The sequence below is a fragment of the Indicator indicator genome, chromosome 1 (assembly GCF_027791375.1).
Source record: "Indicator indicator isolate 239-I01 chromosome 1, UM_Iind_1.1, whole genome shotgun sequence".
NCBI classification, from domain to species: Eukaryota; Metazoa; Chordata; class Aves; order Piciformes; family Indicatoridae; genus Indicator; species Indicator indicator.
Window position 1 is genome coordinate 12,311,560 of NC_072010.1, and position 19,538 is coordinate 12,331,097.

The following is a 19,538-nucleotide window of genomic DNA, read 5'->3' on the forward strand; positions in this document are numbered from 1 at the left end:
GGACATTGAAGTGCTGGAGTGGGTCCAGAGGAGGGCCACAAAGATGATCAGAAAGCTGAAGCATCTCACTTAAGGGGACAGGCTGTGAAAGCTGAGGCTGTTCAGCCTGGAGAAAAGAAGGCTCTGGGGAGACCTTATAGCAGCCTTCCAGTACCTTGAAGGGGCCTACAAGAAAGCTAGGAAGGGACTTTTTACAAGGGTTTATTGTGAATAGGATGAGAGGGAATGGATTGAAGCGTGAGGAGGGCCGATTTAGACTGGATATTAGAAAGAAATACCTTACAGTAAGGGTGGTGAGACACTGGAATGTGTTTCCTGGGGAGGTCATGGATGGTCTGTCTATGGAGGAGTTCAAGGCCAGGTGGGATGAGCCCTCAAGAACTCTGGTCTAGTGGGGGTGTCCCTACCCATGGCAGGGTGATTGGAACTAGATGATCTTTAAGGTCCCTTCCAACCCAAACCATTCTATGAATCTATGAACCATAGTCAAATTCTTGGCATATTATCATTGTATTTTTTCCTATCAAGAAACAGAAATAGCTTGGCAAAGCGTTGCTCACAGCACATAAACATGAGTCTTTATTAAATAGTTGCTTGACGTTAGTCATATGGCCAAGCACTTTGCTAAACTGAGACCTGCACATTACACAGTGGCTTCTTCCAGAGATCTGGCCCACTGCAGACAGGCAGACAAGGGTCTGTAGGGTTGACAAAGGGAATAGAAAATTTGAAATTATGTGATAACTACCTCTGTGCCAGATAATACACAGGCTTAGTGACATAATAAAGTGTGAATTCAAATAAAAAATAAAATCCTTTTACTGGTCGTGACTTACCCAAGGCCTTGTCATCATAAACCCATAAGCATGGAAGGACATTCATGAAAGTTGTGGACCCCTCAATTTAAGAAGGATATTGAGATACTTGAACGTGTCCAGAGAAGGGCAACGAGGCTGATGAGAGGCCTCGAACACAAGCCCTATGAGAAGAGGCTGAGGGAGCTGGGGTTGTTTAGCCTGGAGAAGAGGAGGCTCAGGGGAGACCTCATTGCTGTCTACAACTACCTGAAGGGAGGTTGTAGCCAGGAGGGGGTTGGTCTCTTCTCCCAGGCAACCAGCAGCAGAACAAGAGGACACAGTCTCAAGCTGTGCCAGGGGAGGTTTAGGCTGGAGGCGAGGAGAAAGTTCTTCTCAGAGAGAGTGGTTGGCCATTGGAATGTGCTGCCCAGGGAGGTGGTGGAGTCACCATCCCTGGAGGTGTTCAAGAGGGGATTGGACGAGGCACTTGGTGACATGGTTTAGTAGTCATGAGGTCTTGGGTGACAGGTTGGACTTCGATGTCCTTGAGGTCTTTTCCAACCTTGCTGATTCTGTGATTCTGTGAAGACAGGCAGAGGCCACATGGATAGAAAGAGTGTAGGGAAAGGCAAAGGTGATTTCTGAGAGATGAGGATAAATGACATGTCAAAGTTGATGCCACTGGCAAACCATAAAGGATGGTTGCAGTAAGAAGATGAGAGGAATGGACGAACCAGAAGTACAATACTGGAAGAAGGAGAAACTTAAAGTGATACTGAGTGAAATAGTAAAGATCTGAGAAGAATTAACCACACGTGCTTCTGATTTGACCTGCTTTAAGCATGGCTTGATATAAATAGGTTTCCATACTAGCAGTGAAAGAGAAATCTGTCTCCAGCCCATCATCCCAACATAATGATCTCTATGTTGCTTGTGAGCATTTATGGTTAGGCATTTTGCTCCATTTCCATACTCATATATATACTGTTAAATATCCTTGTTCAAAATACTGCTTTACTCTACCAGCCTAGCCTGAAATGTTATTATCACAACAGTTTGCATAATGTTTTCCAAATAAAAGATAGGCACAGACATCCAAAACCACTTAAGGACTGTAATCCCATGAAACCTGAAGCATCAAGATAACAAAGTGATAAGGAACTGATCAGAAGATTCTTCTGCACCTTCTGATAGGGAGTTTCAGAAAGAAAGAAACAAGCTGTAAATTAGATTTTAATGTCAAAGTGCTTTTCCAAGATAACAAACATTGTATTCCACACCAAGTTCAAGGTGTGCAGGTTTGTAGTTCAAGTCAGCTATTTATTAACATGAAAACAATGTACTCAGTAAATATCTAATCATCTCAGCATCTAATCATGCTATTTAACAGCAACAAAGTTCCTGCTCCCCTGACAGAGATGTGTTATGAGAAAGAAACAAATTTGAGACCAATTATCACCTCTAAAAAACATAATAGCAAGAGCGAGGAGTGCTTTTGTTCAAATGTGGTTTCTGGTTTGGGATGCATGAGCTATTAATCATCACTGTACAAGGAAGTTAGTTCTTCCACACCAAGAAATTAAGACTAAAGTTAAAACAAGATAGGCCCAGATTCTTATCCTGAACATATGAACTTAACAGGAGAGTGTCTCCTCTGACTTCAGTATAGTCTTTCTGGATTTAAATAGATATAAATAGGATCAGCATATACTTTTTTAGATATCTACCAGAAAAACAGTATCACAGTATATCAGAGGTTGGAAGGGACCTCAAGAGATCATCAGGTCCAACCCCCCTGCCAAAGCACTCAAAGAAAAAACACTTAAATAGCAAAACATAATTTCCAGACAGTTCCAGTAAAAGCAGTATGCTAGTAATTTAATGACTAATTGCAAAATCTATTATCCTTGAGATGAAAAGATTTTGGAAGATTTAAGATCAGATTTCAAGTTTTTAAAAAAGACAGGAAACAAAAAATAATAAACTAAATACTGGAAAACACATGCATGACTCAAAGTCCTTTTATAGAAACTGCTGTAAGCTTTCATAGACATTAATATGATTAAAAACAACTAGAAGAGATGCTGGAAATGTTGAGCTCTTTATCAAATGTGAATTTGAAACTTTCAGAGAACCAATGAAGACGAAAAGGAGAGAACAAAGAAGAATGAGCCTTGCTTTGCCAAAACTGAATGGCACATGACCAAGAGGACAAAACAGTAACACTTACCAGGCAAGACATCTGGACAAGGTTTCGAAGGCCACTTATCTTTAAAGGCCAGCCATTATAATTGCCAGTTGTGTGAAGTATCTGAGACACTGAAATGTCTAAGGAAGCTTATTCAGCAACACACAGCTAATGGAGAAAGTGGAACCAAGGCAAACTTGGAGAGCAAACTGTTATGTTAGATGTGATATATTGTTACAGGGACCTGGCTCTGTGAGAAACTCAATGGTTACACAGATAAAACACTAGCTCTCACTTTACTTCTGAGGAAAAGCAAGTTTTGAAGACTCAAGTGGGACATGACTCATGCAAAAGCCTTATGATGGATCGTCTCATTGGACTGAATTCAGCCTATTGTGCTTACCCTAATGACTGGAAGAAGAGAGACTATTGGGAGAAAGAAGAACAGGTCTGACATAATCAAAGGTTGCTATGGGCTTTCAAATAAGCTTCTTGGGCCGTAAGCTTCATGCACATTTTGGTGGATTTCAGATAATTTTCCCTGTCTTTTATCTCAGTCTCTGAAATGAAAATAATCTTCTTCCAGATGTCCAGGAGGCATAAAAATACTTGAATCTTTGGCTTATCTTGGGGTAAAAAAAAGTCTTGAGAATAGTCACTGAAATGCTGGAAACTATGAGCCATTGCTGGCATTGGAGTAGATACAGATAATGTACACTGGTAGCACAGGCTCAAAACATTAATAAGCAGGAGAAATAAACTCTTGTTGAACTTGTATGTGCTTAGAAAAGAAAAGGCTGAGAGGGGATCTTATCAATGATTATAAATACTTAAAGGGTGGGTGTCAGGAGGATGGAACCAGTCTTTTTTCAGTGGTGCTTAGTGATGGCACAAGACGTAACGGGCACAAACCTGAACATAGGAAGTCGTCCTCTTACTCCACACAATGAACAGGAAAAAAGCAGAGGGAAAAACAAGACATGAAACAAGTGCAAGAATCTCTAGTCCAGAGAGTCAATGAAGACAAAAGAAGAATGGGAGAAAGTTATATGAATTCCATGTGTAGAAGGAAAACAAGAAGGAGAAGTAATGTCCAGAGAAGGCTGGTAGAGGAACCAGAAAAACAGTCTAGCTCTACTAAATCTATTGCAGCAACAAATTCAAATCTTCCTTCCATTACTTTCTATTCAATACAACAGAAAAGAATTATGTGTCTAATATCTGGCATTCAGCAGGTAGCTTGGTTAGGTTTTAAGGTAACAAGTCCCTCTAATTTTCTACCTTTGTCAGCAGGATAATCAGTACACTCATTTGATTTCATGCGAGCTTTGAAAACCTTCTTTTTTTCTCCAAATACAAGGCAAATGTTAAAAGTCTGTTACAAATTATCCTCTTGTTTTGTTGAATGGTTTCCTCCTATTCTAATAGAAAGACAGTAATGTCAAATATTTACTAAGATCTATTTGTTTTCCATCCTATGCTTCTCAGTCCATGTATCTATCAGGTCTGAGGACCTGTGTTTTACTAAAATAGTTTTATCTACTGATGTTTTTTTCCTAATATCTTCTGTGTTCTCTCCCTTATCTCTGTGCTTTTCTTGTCTCACTGTGTGAAAGTAAAAACAAAAATAGTGTCCACAGACAAATTGTGGGGCAATTCATGAACATAAATCTAGAGAAGGCCAACCAGAAACTCCCTCTTGCGTTGCCTTGCATGGCATTCATTCCTCCCTTAATGCTTCCTATTTTCTCAGGATTGCTTTTCCCATTGACAATTGGGCTCATTATTCTAGCTGATTATATTGTTGCTTTATTAAAAATACTTATTCTTCACCATCTTAAGAGTTATTTCTACAGCCTCAGTGTAGAGACAAGATGTTTTGCCCTGGTTCTTTCTGCAAGGCTTGTATTTTAATCAAGTTACACCATGATTACGGTGTTTTACATAAATATCAACATAAACTCTAGATCTTAACTACAAAATCCTCTGTTTAGCCATTTAGAATCCTCTGTGTTCCCCATTGCTTTTGTGTTTGACCATCTCACATTACTTGATGTGTTTTCATACGGCAGAGCTATTTGCCTGGATAGGGAACTGAAGCGAAGATGGAGAGTTAGGAGTATGGCTTCGTCAGAATACACAGAGCCAGATTTGCACCACTGCTGGCATGGCTGAGCTCATCTCTCTGCATGCCCAGCCGTGCATGCCCTCAGGTTCCCTTGTGCAGGCACCAGCCCTGACACAGTGGTGCAGCCAGCTGGGCTCACCAGCCACAGAATCACGCAGCTGCTTTGTCTCTAGGCATCAGGACTACGTACTTCTGCTTGATAAAGCCTTTTGTTGCATAAAATAGCTTCCAGAACATTCTCTTATGAGGACGTTGCAATTTGAGAAGGAATAATTTTCTTTCTACGGAATTTAATTCAACCTGCAGGATGTAGCATGCAGTAATACTCCTCCTCTAGAAGTGTGCAGCCTGACAACTCTTTTTGTGTATTGGCAACAAGCTGGACCCTTCTCATAAATCCAGGATGTGGATCAAACAGGAGCAGCAAGCAGCAATAGACTTCCTCTTTGTCATGAACAGGTACTATAAATCCTTAATCAAACTACTAAAGCTTTTTGTACTATTTAGCATAACTGATAATGGACTCATGCTAATTTTCCTTTTGCTAGAAGTGGTAAAGAAGAGCAAGATTACACAACAGTGATTTCATGGAATTCTCTCAGGATACCCTAGGACAGAAGTTCTCCACTGTAGCTCTGCAAGCTCAACCCTGCAGGAAAGGGACAGGAAGAGTTTATGAAGCAACACAAACTGAAATGCCAGTAATGGTTCAACAACACGTACTTCTAAAGGCTTTTCTTAGACCATTATGAAATGACATTGAGTTGAAGGATATGGAAGTGATGAAAAAGTAATTCAGGGGGAAAGGAAGTTCTTTCCAAAAATTCCATGCTATCAAAGTGTGGAGAAAGGTCCTTAAATCCTCAAGATGGTCTGTAGCCTGACATTCTTCACTGCTCTGGGATTTCCAAATGGCTGTAATCGTGGAAAGAATATGCTGGCTATCAGTATCCAATTCCTCTTCTGGGATCCTCTCTTGGCTGGAAGTGAGTCAAGTTTCCAAGACCTGGAATTCTCCCTCCCCAGTTACAAACAATTTTTGTTAGAAGGCTAACATCACCCCCATTTTTATCTCTGTTTCATGATGAAACTGCCTACTTGTAAGTATTGTTTCAGATCCCAGGAAGCTATCTGTTCAGGAGACATAGGCTTTCTGAAGTACCTCAGCCTGGCACTTAGCTTCATCCCACCATGTTCTGACAGCTGATATCTGGGGAGGAAGGAGAGCAGAGTGAATGTGTTCTCTCTGCTTCAAAGCCCTGGAGATCACTGACCCAAACAACCTTTTCCTAAGTTAACAGTGACTGCCAAAAAGAGCTATGTTTTGGATAGATGATCAAATGTCAGAGTAGGAGAAGGCACACTTCTTTGCACAATAAAGTTGACAATAAACTTGAAAAATCACTATCAGCAAATATCTGGGCAGTCATGGACCTCATGCCTTCAGAGGCAGGCAAACCCTGTCCCCAGACATCAGCTCTGGGAAAAACAGACTCATAGATGAGAGGACAACAGACAACCAATGTGGGATCCAGCTGGTGATGTGAGGGGAGAGGTAAGTACACCTTTGAGTACCCCATGATTTTGAGAAGTATTAACCTAGCAATAGCATGAGACCTGTATCACAATATACAGGAAGTACATCGAATTAATTAAATTATTCAACTGTGTTGTTTTAGATAAGGTCTTGTGATGTTATTTTGGCTCTACCTTAATGAATTATTTTTTTCTTCATACTAGCATATTTTCATTACTTGGCAAAACTGACAAAACAGAAAAAACTTCTATCAAAATGTCACTGGATCACATGAGAAAGCAAATACTTAGAATAATGGTTTGGTTAAATTATCTCCTTTGGCCTCCCTGGAGGTAAATCTGGATTACTGGCCTCTAATGTTGTCAAAAGAGGCTTTGTAGAATACCATACAGCTAAAAACACAATGAGCTGTACTAAAGTTCAGCAGAAGGTGTATGTTTGTATGCAGTGACTAAGCATATGCAAGTAGGAGGCAATTACAGATGGCTGGAAATATGCTACTACTGCAAAACACATATGATGTTTTGTATCTCAGAGCAGAAAGCAGAAATGCTCTAAAATACACAAGCTCTGCGACTAGCTGGTACAGTGAGGCTGAATTTCTGTTATTTAGGACCACAGCAACACATTCAGCAGCTGCAGATCAGCCACAAAAGGTTACTCACTTTTTTTTTTTTTAATTGAAAAGAAGTTAATATGATCATGGAGAATTTCTAGAGATAGGAGGAATGTACTGAGTGGAAAACAGTTCAGTAAGTTACACCCAGTAAGAGCTCCATTTAAAAAAAAAAAAAAAAGTTATGAGTTAACTATGAAACAGCTTTCTTGGGGCATATAGGAAATTAAATCTATTAACTACTTTTGCCAGAGTGGTTAGCCTGTTTGCCCTGCTCAGCTTGGGTTTGCCTTATCTATTTTTTGCTATTCTGCAGTTCTGAGATTAGTTTGAGTTCAATAAATATTGATCATAATTGTCAAATATTAATTTGAGGTGTATCAATTCTCTTGTTCTGGTTTGAGGTAGAATGGAACTTATTCTGTTCAGTGGTTTTACTTTTTAGGTAAGGCTCTTCTAAGTAACTGCCCTTTCAAGAGTTAATGGCATGTGTTCATAGTGTGTGCTTCTAGTAGTGACAATGCTGATGTTTCTAGTTGGTACTAAGTGGTGTGCAGAAAAAGCTTGCTTCTAAATCTTGTGTACTACACCGGGATGCAGAGCAAAAGGATGCAGCTGCAGGGAGGAGCAAACTGTTCAGGTGACCCTAAATTGACCGACAAGGGATTCCATTCCATGTAGATGATATTTAGTATGAAGCTGAGGGATCACAAGGGTCAAGCTCACTTCTTCAACGGCCAGCACCTGAGGAGAACTCTCTCTGCGCTGCCTGTGATCCTGATCTATGAGTTCCTGAATCCAGTTCCTGTCTGACAGTCCAGTGTGGGACTTCTGCCAAGTCAGTCCAAATCATCAGTGGTGATGGTGATGTAATTGCCATCAGGGGTGTTTGATTCAATATTGATTTGTATATGTTTGTTTACATTGAAATTATTAAAACCATTATTGAAATGATTTTGCTTTCATTACACTAGCTTTAGATTTGTTTTCCAATTCATAAGTCTCTCTGCCTTATTCTCTTTATTTTCTCCTTTGGGAAGGGTGAGGGGTTAATAGAAAGCATCCACACTTGTTTGGTGGCTGGCCCAGCCCTAGCCCTTGACAATACATGTGTATTTTTCACCTTTATCTAAGCAGTCCTCTGTACATTGAGAGATCAGCCCTCACAGCACTTACCAATTTGCATCTTAACTGGGGAGGTGTGCTGGAGGAGGCTTATAAAGAGATTGTTTTGAAGGTGTTGAGTGGGAACTGTCATTAACATGAGGTTTGTTGGAAAGGACAGGGAAATAAACAAGTCGCAGTTCCTCCCTGCCTACGGGGAGGAACAGAGACTGTGCATTTGATGACAGGTTTGTATTTGGAAAAGAGGTATTTACAAAAAAAAAGAAAAAATCCAATTTCAAACCCAAACCACTCTCCACTCTCTATTCTACCCATTTAGATTTCAAACTAAAGAACAATATGACTGATCAGAGATGAGCTGAGAGGAAAGAGACACTCTGATTTTAAGAGAAAATTAGTTTGTGCAGGACAGAATGCATGGCTAGGACTCACATTACCCTACCAGCTTTGGACTGGATGGGAGAGAAGACAGGAACCAGGCATTTTATATAGACATGAATACATATATTTAAAGTCTATGTAATATACAAAATATTATAGAGTATATTATATTGTATAACATTAATTGCATATTACATATAATTCTTCTCTATATATTATATTCTTCTATACAATTTCTTATATTTTTATATATAAGTTACATAAACTGAAGCTATTCTGTTTTTTTTCCCTTCCTCTAAAGTCTGTTCAGCAGCCTTATTGAAGGGACAGAAGAATTCTGTCCTTAAGCTTGGAAACTGGATCTATGAGTGCAACTGCATCTTGAAAGATGGGTAAAATGAAGAGAAATTAAGATTTCTTGCAGGAATACAGGAAGTTCTATATGTTAGCTTACTCTGGGCAGAACTCACATGCAGCAGAGTGCTAAGAAGGAAGTCAAACTGAGGCCTCTTTTGGAAAATTTACTCAAAGATAATTCACACTTCTTCTGTTAGGAAATTAAAATCTCTACAATGATACAAAACAGCTCATCACAGGATAAATGTGAGCATTCATTTTTTTAATTAGCAGGATTTGGTAGGAAACCTGAACTGACTGAACTCCTAATCCAGGCAGACCTTAAGAATGTGCTGGAGAAGTCAAGTCTATTTTGGTAGAACTAATGATTGGAAACATCTCTACTTGATCTTAAACTAGATAATGAAGACATAATTTGAGCAAAGCCTGCTCTCGCTCTCAGGGATCTACTACCTGCATTACTGCTTCCTTCTCCAATGAGCCTCATATATTGAGTCTCTCAAAGCTTTCATCTTCTGGCTGTCCATCAGTCAGTGTTGTTAGGTTGACAGCATACCATTTAGCACTCTTCTGAGGGAATAAATCCTCACCAGGATGAGTGCTGAGCAATTCTAACTCCTGATCCCATCCTTAAGAAACCCAAGCACTTTCCGAAGCAGTGCTTCTGAATTTTCTGGATTTTGTAGTGCTGTCAATTATTAACACTTTGAACACTCCACTACATACACTCAGTAGCAAATGCATCCCTGGAAACACGGCAAAGGCACTATACTTTTGCAGATTGGCTCCAAAATACCTCATTTTGACCACAGGGCTTTAGACCTTACACGGGGAATCACTGCTGCAGAGCATCTTCTCACCAAGTAAGCAGTGGGCCATTGATCTGTTCACCCCTCCTTCATTATGGAAGGATCCCTATTCACCCTCCCTCCTTCATGCTCTGTAACACGTGGTGGCTTGACATGTCCAACCTCTGCTGGGTGTGGGAGAACAACCATAAGTGGACATGGTTGGACCTCAGTCAGCCCAGCAGTTGAGACGAACTGGAGAGTAGTCACTCCAGAAGGGGTCAGAACTAGCTGCAGCTACCAAACCCAGAAAGAAGAAAAGCCCTAGAACAAGAGTCAAGATGGAAGCCTCATTTACCCTAAGGAGCTGATGGATGTTTGTGAGTTTTCTTCATATGCACAGTGACTAACCTCTTGACTCGAATCTTACTGTGAAAAGTCAATGGTGCTAATTAGCAACAAAGTACTTTAATTAAAGAAAAATTCTAGCAGAATCTCTGAATGTAGTGATTCTGGAAAACAGAATTACAACCTTTAAATTCTAAGCCAACAAATGTATTAACTAAGAAAGAAATATTATAGACATTTTGATTACAATTATTAATTTATTGAACTTTTGGCCACAAAATTCAACTATGATAACAATGTTAGTAAGATTTAAGAAACAGAAATTAGGGTACAGAAAAGCTTCCAATGGGGTTAAAAAGAAAACTGTCAAGAGGTTGTTTTGTATCCACTACCAAAAACATTCTTTTATGTTCTACTGAAGCAGAAGAGATATTTTTAGACTAGATGAATTGCTGTTTTTATAAGGTCTGATACTATTCTTGTATATAATGTATCAATATCTGTGTTCCTAACTATAGCCCAAGAATGAAAAACATGTTGTTTTACCATTTTGTAAAACATACTCATTTTTTTCTCTGTATGAGATAAAATGCATTTATCAGCCTGATAGCAATCTTGACAGTAGAACCAAGTTTATGAGTTCACTCTGAATCACCATCAAATTTCTATTTTTTTCTCCACTATCTCCTAATTCACTCAACTTAAGATGTTAAGCATGACAGCATTACAAATGGATTAAGATGCTATCTGATTTTTACTACGATTTCTGTTTGCTTGTATTTTCTCTCAGGAATAATGTTCTGTGAGTTGTTGCAAAGATACTTTTCAAGGAAAAAACCAAACAAAAACCACCTGTTCATGTCACAGCAAAAAAATATAGGCAAAATTAATTCTGTCATTCAATTATATGACTTTATTCTGACACTAGGCAAGAAGTGAGGAACTGCTTTGTACTTTAAGTTCATTTTTTTAGTTGAATGCATAGACTAAAAATGCATAATAATAAACCCCAACTGCTCCAAAATACTGATTTTCAGACACTTGTGACTCAGTACTTTGATGCACATGCAAGGTAAGTACACAAGGCCTGATCTTCAAAGCATCTTCTAAGAAAACAGAAGTTATTTTAAAAGTGCAGGGCTTGTGGCTTTACTGAAAACAGGGGATACATACTGAATCTGACATACAACTCAATTTCAAGTATATACATATGGCTACGGACTAAGGGAAACCACCACAAAACTATACATATTCTTGATGTCCTACATAAAATCATAGAATGGTTTGGATTGGAAGGGACCTCCAAAGGTCATCTACTCCAATCCCCCTGCAGACCATGCCCCTGTACTTGGCAGTGGTGAGGCCACATCTCAGATACTGTGATCAGTTTTGGGCTCCTCACTACAAAAAGGATATTGAGTTGCTGGAGCACGTCCAGAAACAGAAAACAAAGTTGGTGAAGGGTCTACAGAACAAGTCTTATAAGTAGTGGCTGAGGAAACTGGAGAAGAGGAGGCTGAGGCAAGACCTCATTGCTCTCTACCTGAAAGCAGGTTGTAGTGAGGTGGGGCTCAGTTTCTTCAGCCTAGTATCAGTTGATAGGATGAGATGAAATGGCCTCAATTGTGCCAGGACAGGTTTAGACTGGATATCAGGGAAAAATTTCTTTATAGAAAGAGTGGTCATGCATTGGAGGTGGTGGAGTCACTGTCCCTGGAGGTGTTCAAAGAAACATGTGGACATGGCACTTCAGGACACAGTTTAATGGCCACAGTGGTCTTAGGTTGACAGTTGGAATCAATGATGATAGAGGTTTTTTTCCAGCTGGCGCAATTCTATGATTCATACCAAACTTATTCAGACTGTTGTTACCAAACATATAATAATGCAAAAGGGCTTTAAAGATCTGGACAGCAAGATAAGTACTCTTGGGAACCTTACTATTTTCAAATAGACTTTTTCTGATAGTGCATAGTACAAGAATTATATCATGCTGGCAACAGACTAACAGGAAAGAAATAGATGGGAAGTTACTGCTCCCTGCTTTGTTTACTTGAAATTTGCTACCAAAAATAGCTTTTAAAAAATGCTTCTTCATGCAAAAATATTTATTTTACAAGCTTAGCAAACTATCTTACTATGTAACAAACATCCATATAATTCAAAATATCTCACTAATGCACCATGCTATCTAACAAGTGAAGTGTTATTACAAAAACTGTTCAGGCTTTTTTCTTTCATTTTGTGTGACAGCAGTCAAGCTGCATCATTCCATGGATCAGCCTTCCAATCTATGAAATGGGGATTCTTCTTTCTTAAGGTAAAGCAATCAGAGAAAACATAATACACAAATATTTTAAGGTATTTAATTACATTAGACAAATTTTCTAAAATGCATTTCAAAGAAGAACTCTTTCAAGTATTGAGGATATTCTCATTTTAGCATCAGTGTTGCACTGGAGCAAGAACAGCTATCCACTGTGGATGGCAGGTGGTGCACAGAAAGGTTTTCAACCAGATCCATCCGAGAAACTGTGAGGTTTAAGCAGCATCTAGTGGCTGAACCAATGTAAGCAGCCTACCCAATTTAGCTCCATTTTCTCTTAATAAATTTAGCATTTCAGAAGTAAGGGAAGGGGTTCATACCATCACTTTTGGTAAAAAAGCCAAAGATCCAAAAGTGTGTTTACTTTAAAAAAAAAAAATATTATGTACCATTAATTTTAATGCAAAATAAGAGGGAAAAGCACTATGGACTACTAATCACATCCTAAAAACTAGAACAGATTTATTATAGGAGAAAGACTCAAGTATCTTCAACCAAGGAATGCAGGAATCGAGTTTCAACTGCATTTTGCAAGGCACTTTGGGTTTTTTAATGCAAAATAATCTCATCTCTTTCCAGTAAGAGGAAGAATCGAGTGCTCACTCTGCTTTTGCAGATGTTAGTTACAAAAGTATCCTACACTATGGTAACTTTCATGAATGCTACACTCCAAGTGATCTGTAAGCAAATTCCTGCAGATCCTGAAACACAAAATACATTCAGTTGGAAGAGCCCTCCAAGACCATCCAGCCCAACCATCAACCCAGCACTGAAGGGTCAATGCTAAACCACGTCCCTAAATGCCAGCTCTACACATCACTTGAACACCCCCAGGGATGGTGAGTTCCCCACTGCCCTGGGCAGACCATTCCAATGTTTGATAACCCTTTCTGTGAAGAAGTATTTCCTAACATCCAGCCTGAACCTCCCCTGACACAGCTCTAGATGTGTCACTTGCCACGAAGGAGAAGAGGCTCTAACCTCACTCTAACCTCCCTTCAGCTAGTTGTAAAGAGTGATAAGGTGTCCCCTGAGCCTCCTCTTCTCCAGACTTAACAGCCCCAGCTCCCTCAGATGCTCCTCATAGGACATGTGCTCCAGGCCCTGAGGTGCTGCTCCTGGCTGCACTTGGTAACACACTGTGCAACTACCACACGGCCACAGATTGTGTCAGTGCTACAAGGGTGCTTCAGGGCACTCTGCTAGATTAATGGATCAGCCTTTCAGCAGTGATTCAAGATATGCTAGCAAACACAGCCCTACAACTCATCTCCTTTTTGGAAGGTTTTTTAAATGCTCCAACACATCAGACCTATAGACACACTCATTTAAGTGGTACAAATTTCCACCTTAAATAAAGGAAAATCATAGACTCATAGATGGTCTGGGTTGATGGGCCTCCGAAGGTCATCTAGTCTAACCCCCTTTGCAGTAAGCAGGGGCATCCTCCACTAGATCAGGTTGCCCAGAGCCCTGTTGAGCTTCACCTTGAATATCTCCAGGGATGGGGCCCCAGCCATCTCCCCGGGCAACCTGTTCCACTGTTCTGCCACCCTCACAGTAAAGAACCTGTTCCTAACACATCCAGTCTAAGTCTGCTCTTCCTAGTTTGAAGCCATTGCCCCTTGTCCTATCACTACACGCCTTTGTAAACAGTCTCTCTCCATCCTTGCAGGCCCCCTTCAGGTACTGGAAGGCTGGTATTAGGTCTCACCAGGGCCTCCTCTTCTCCAGGCTGAACAACCCCAGCTCCCTCAGCCTTGTCCTCCAAGCAGAGGTGCTCCAATCCTCTGAGCATTTTCATGGCCCTCCGGGTTCCATCAGGTCCATGTCCTTCCTGTATTGAGGGCTCCAGACCTTGATGTAGTACTCCAGGTGAGGTCTCACCAGAACAAAGTGACAGAGAAGCACCTCTCTGGATCTGCTGGCAATGCAACTTTTGATGCAGCCCAGGATGTGATTTGCCTTCTGGGCTACAAGCACACACTGACTGCTCATGTCCAGCTTCTCATTCATCAGCATCCCCAAGTCCTTTTCCACACAGCTGCTTTCTATCACCTCACTTTACATTCATATCCAGCAAAAGGAATAATCTCTACCCCGAAAAAGACATTTTATTTATGCTCCAGTGGAATTTTGAGCATACAAATATAAGAGGAAATTAACACGTGGTCTTTAACTGAAGTAAAGCAAAACACATTTATCTGTTGATTCAAATAAGGGAAAATGCCTTCAGGTTTTCAGCATTCAGTTCAAAACAAACTGCTCTAAGTTACTGGAAAAGGGAGGGGGGAAGAACACACAACTGGAGGTAAAATTCAGCTGGGGCTGCAAACTCAAATAGCTGCGGAAGCCATAGAAGGAACACATTGCAATCCTGTGACCCAACCTGTAACAAGATGGTCCAAAGCAACTGTGACCTACTTTCTGGTGCAGTTTTGCCTTCTGCAATCAAAACAAGTCACTACAAAACCGTTCTTCTGCTTATGCTTCTAAGACTGACTTTTTGTATATGAAGATGAAGCAGGTTTATCTTCAGCCTTTTGTATTCTTCAGAAGCTGGAATGCCTTTTTTTCCCCAATTGACAATTAAAAACTAATTTATCCAAGTACTTTGGGAATTAGAAAGCCTTAGTAGAAGGAAAAATCTATATTCTAAATAAATCCTTTTTTTTCTGGCTTGTTTAGCACATCAGTACTTAGACCTCCTTCAATCAAAATGCAAAATTGCCTTTACTCACCAGAGGTACTGCAGAGAAATTGGCAGGAGCAAGGTGGTCAGTAACAACAGTGCCATCATACTATAATTAACATTTTTTTTAAAAGTAAATGGACAAATCCAGACTTGTCTTCTGTTTGGGTTAGAGCAAGGGAAAATGTCAGTGATCCATGTGCTGGTGAGTGACATACCTTCAAGGACAATTTCTAATATGTAAGAGCATAGACAGACAGTTCTAGTCACACGTTGAAACTTGCAGCATTACCCAGCTGTGGCAATAGTATACAGGGCTCTGTTGTATATTTACCTACTTTTCCAGGTCTAAGCAGCATGAGTAACTGGTTATGGACAGATTTTACATTGCACATCTTTATGTGACAGCTTAATCAAGCTGGTTTGTTTTCTCAATATTTGGATTCTAGCATCTTTAAAATAAAAATGAACTAAAACCTCCATCAAGCAGTGCTGCATTTTACCTTGAAGAACTGCCACTTTTGAGGACTCAGAGAGATGTCTTTAAAAAGTCCCAACCCTGCAGCACAGCCCTCAAATTCTTTTCCCAGGAGTACCTCAAACACCTACTTCTTTCCACCTTAATAATCTTCTTGCTTGATTCCCCCTCCTTCTTCTGTGGGATTCAACAGAAGTAATTTTGTATATTGATAACTTTTCCCTGAGGGAATCTAAAGGAACTGCACATGATTTTCTCAGAAGAAAGTTTGTTTTCTGTGGCAGTATTTTCAATGGAACCAGTGTTTCGGTAACGCATTTGAAGGAACAAAAATGCCATGAACAGCTTAAAGTTTTTACAAAATAATAAACTTCAGTGTTAAAAATAAAAGCTTCCATGAATTCAGAGCTTTTGAATCTACTAAAGACCATTGAGAAACATATCAATGCCTACACAGGGGTTAATTTAAATTTTCCTTAAGGAAACTTTCTCTATATGATGCAAATCTCTTTCAGGGAGTCGATCTGCTACATGGCCAGTTACACAAGTTGTGTGTGTGTTACACAGAAGCACCACACGTGGTTTTCACTTGCCTTCAGCTTTAAAAATCAGTGGCTTCAAGAAACACATGGGAGATACACATTAAAATGAGGCTAAGAACCATTTGGTATTAGAAGATCGTGCTACTCATTGCTACACCTAATAGTAAACAGCGTTTTAAGAATGGGGCTCAGAAACTTGTCTTAACCAGAAAGCTACAGAATCTTAATCTCTTGTTGACTTTTTTTGGTGATTGTTTTGTTTTGCTTGGGTTTTCTGTTTGGTTTGGGTTTTCTGTTTGCTTGGGTTTTCTGTTTGTTGTTTTGTTTCTTCATTCTGAAATTCCATTCTTAAATGAGAAGCATTCTGCTGTGGAAAGATGAAGACTGATTGCTGAGAAAAATAAAATTAATCTTAACAATTACAGCCACCATGACCAACAACCAGAAGCATGTTGGTGTGGGTGCCTAACTCCTCCCAACACAAGAAAAGAAGCAAACAGAAATTACCAGTGTTACTGGGAATCTCAGAATCACCTGACTTGTACATCATGTATGTAAAGGAAAGAAAACCTTATGGTTAGCAAACCAAGACTGAAGTTCAGGTAACTTTCAAACCTAAATGCTGATGTTACTTGGAGTATAAAAAAGCATGTTGAAAGCTTTATTAAATACCACTGGATGAACCTTAAGATTTGGATTTTTTTTTCTCTCTTCTCTACAGGAAAATAGTTACATGTATTATAGTATTGCAGTAGATAACCAAAATATTTTCGTGTAAGAAAGCAATTTGAAGCTCTAATTTGCACAATTTGTTTACAATCCCAGGTGTCTAATCTTGCCAGAAATCTAACTACCAAATGTAATTATGAAATTCTGCCCGTTTTTTGGCCATGGACTTTCAATGTGTGACACAGCATGAAGGATTAATATGAAATATGAATTTCAGAATGATCACTAGAAGACTGATGAATGTTTTGACAAGATTTTATTGTGAAACATTGCATTTAGAAAAGGTACAAAATGTCAACGGTCGGATGTGTGCCAGTACAGTATTTCAACAGTCTATACAAGTGGACAGCTGAACAGCTTCACTGCAGAAGGCGTGGTTAGACAGACCAGCTAAAAATGGGCCGCAATATTCACAGGCTTCAAATACATAAATAACTTGAGCCAAAATGGCCATTACTGCTCAATGCTATCAACATCTGGAAACAGGCTAAAAAGCACAATACAGTACAACAATCTCCTTGCAGATCCACGTTTAAAGAACATCAGTTTATTATGTCAATAACCTACAGCTCCAGGACACTATTTCAGGACTGTGATTCAGCTGGCTAATTTACAACTTTAAAAACAGTTCATGTTAAAAATGAGATTATGGAAGGTTTTTAATTAGAACTAATCATCATGAAGCCCTTAAAAATTTTTGAGAATTAGATTTATAAAGTCAGTTACTTCCAAAATAAAACTTCAGTTTCTTTAAAATGCCCTTACTGCAGCTTGAACTGGTTATCTTTAAGTGATCTTAATTCAAGCATTTCAACTTGCTATGCACTTCCCTGTTTTAAAACCAATTGCACCAAACAATGGTTGACAATCAACCAAAAAAAAGAAAAAGCATTATCAAAACACAAAAATTAATGGAAGTGATGAATTTGTAGAACAATAAAAACAACCCCAAAACATCCTTGAAGGACAGCAGCATTCTCTACCCCAGTTTAGCAATTTTAAAGAAGAGCATTTATAAACATACAAAGTTGATTTTTAGGGTAGAAAAATACACATATACCACATGAAATACCTTGATTTTTTTTCACTGCTGAAACTTCTTTGAACTACTGCAAAGGTGATCACAGATCAGTACATGGGCAGATAGCCAAGAAACATGAGACAGGGGCTGGACTAGATGACCTCTGGAAATCCCTTGTTACCCAGACAATTCTGTGATTTTACTTCTTTAATTAAAAAGATGTGTAGCTTATTCTACACAATTAATCTTACTGAAATATAAGCAGGTACCCTGTTACCAATCAGCACCCAGAGTGGAACTAATCCTTATACTTACACAAATCCATTTTATGCTGGCTTTTAACTTACTTTCCTGAACATAGACCTTGGGGTATACTAAGATAAATTTAATAGAAATTTCTGGAAATGACTGAAGTCCATTAGGAGCAGAGCTAAACTTAAACTGATGTAATTTAGAATCAAAATCCACCCAAAACATTAAAACAACTCACCCTCTGATACCATATCCACTTCCTTGATTAATTTCAAGACCATTAGTTTTGGCTGCTCTTTTCTTATTGTGCATCTTTACTAGGGAATGAAAAATCTTGCAATTCGTTAAAAAGAATCACCATAAGTTACAACTAAATACAAAAAAAAATATCAGACAGCAGGGAGCAATTTTGTAAAAAAACCTGTTGAGTGTGTACCACTAAGGATGTAACATTGGTAGTACAATGTCTGCTATGGAATTAAAATTAGCGCTGTGCCAAATGGAGAAAACACATGAACAAACCACTAAACTCCAGTGTTGCAAAAAACATTTTGCTTTCTGTTCAGGAAGTGATTGGCATGAGCAGCACTAACAAAATTCTACACCTCACAGACACAAGCTACAAAGGTTCTCTAAAGCCAATTACTCACTGTCCATCCATTAGCTAGCTCTTAATGCTGCTTCAAGCACTGCACGAGCCACTTTGATCTTTGTTTCCGATTCCTCTGTACACGTTTATATTTACATAAAACATTTATTAAACATGATTTTAAAACATAAAAACCTTATGTACAAAATACCAACATTCCTATAAATAAACAGTTGGAGAAAGGCACTTGCAAGAAAAATCTACAGTAAATCTTACAAAAAAAACACACTGCTTCTGTTACTGTACAATAGATAATCTTTCAGTAAATCCCTATCACAAGAATGTAAAACACTACTTGTTGTAACTAAGAATATAACCGTTACAGTTGTATTTACACAGCCATATATGCCTTTTTTTTTTTTAAGTTTCATTTGAGAGCACCATGATTTCCATTCCAAATGCGTATTTTGATACAAAGTAAAATGACATTTGCCAGAAATCAGTGTTTAGTGTCACTGCAAATTCATAAACTTTTGGCTGACATCAGTGTAGTTTAAAAGACTTGGTTGCTGCTTTGTAAAAAGTACACCTACTTTGTTATTGCATGTTGTCCTTTTAGAGAGAACACTGCTATGTTCTCTATG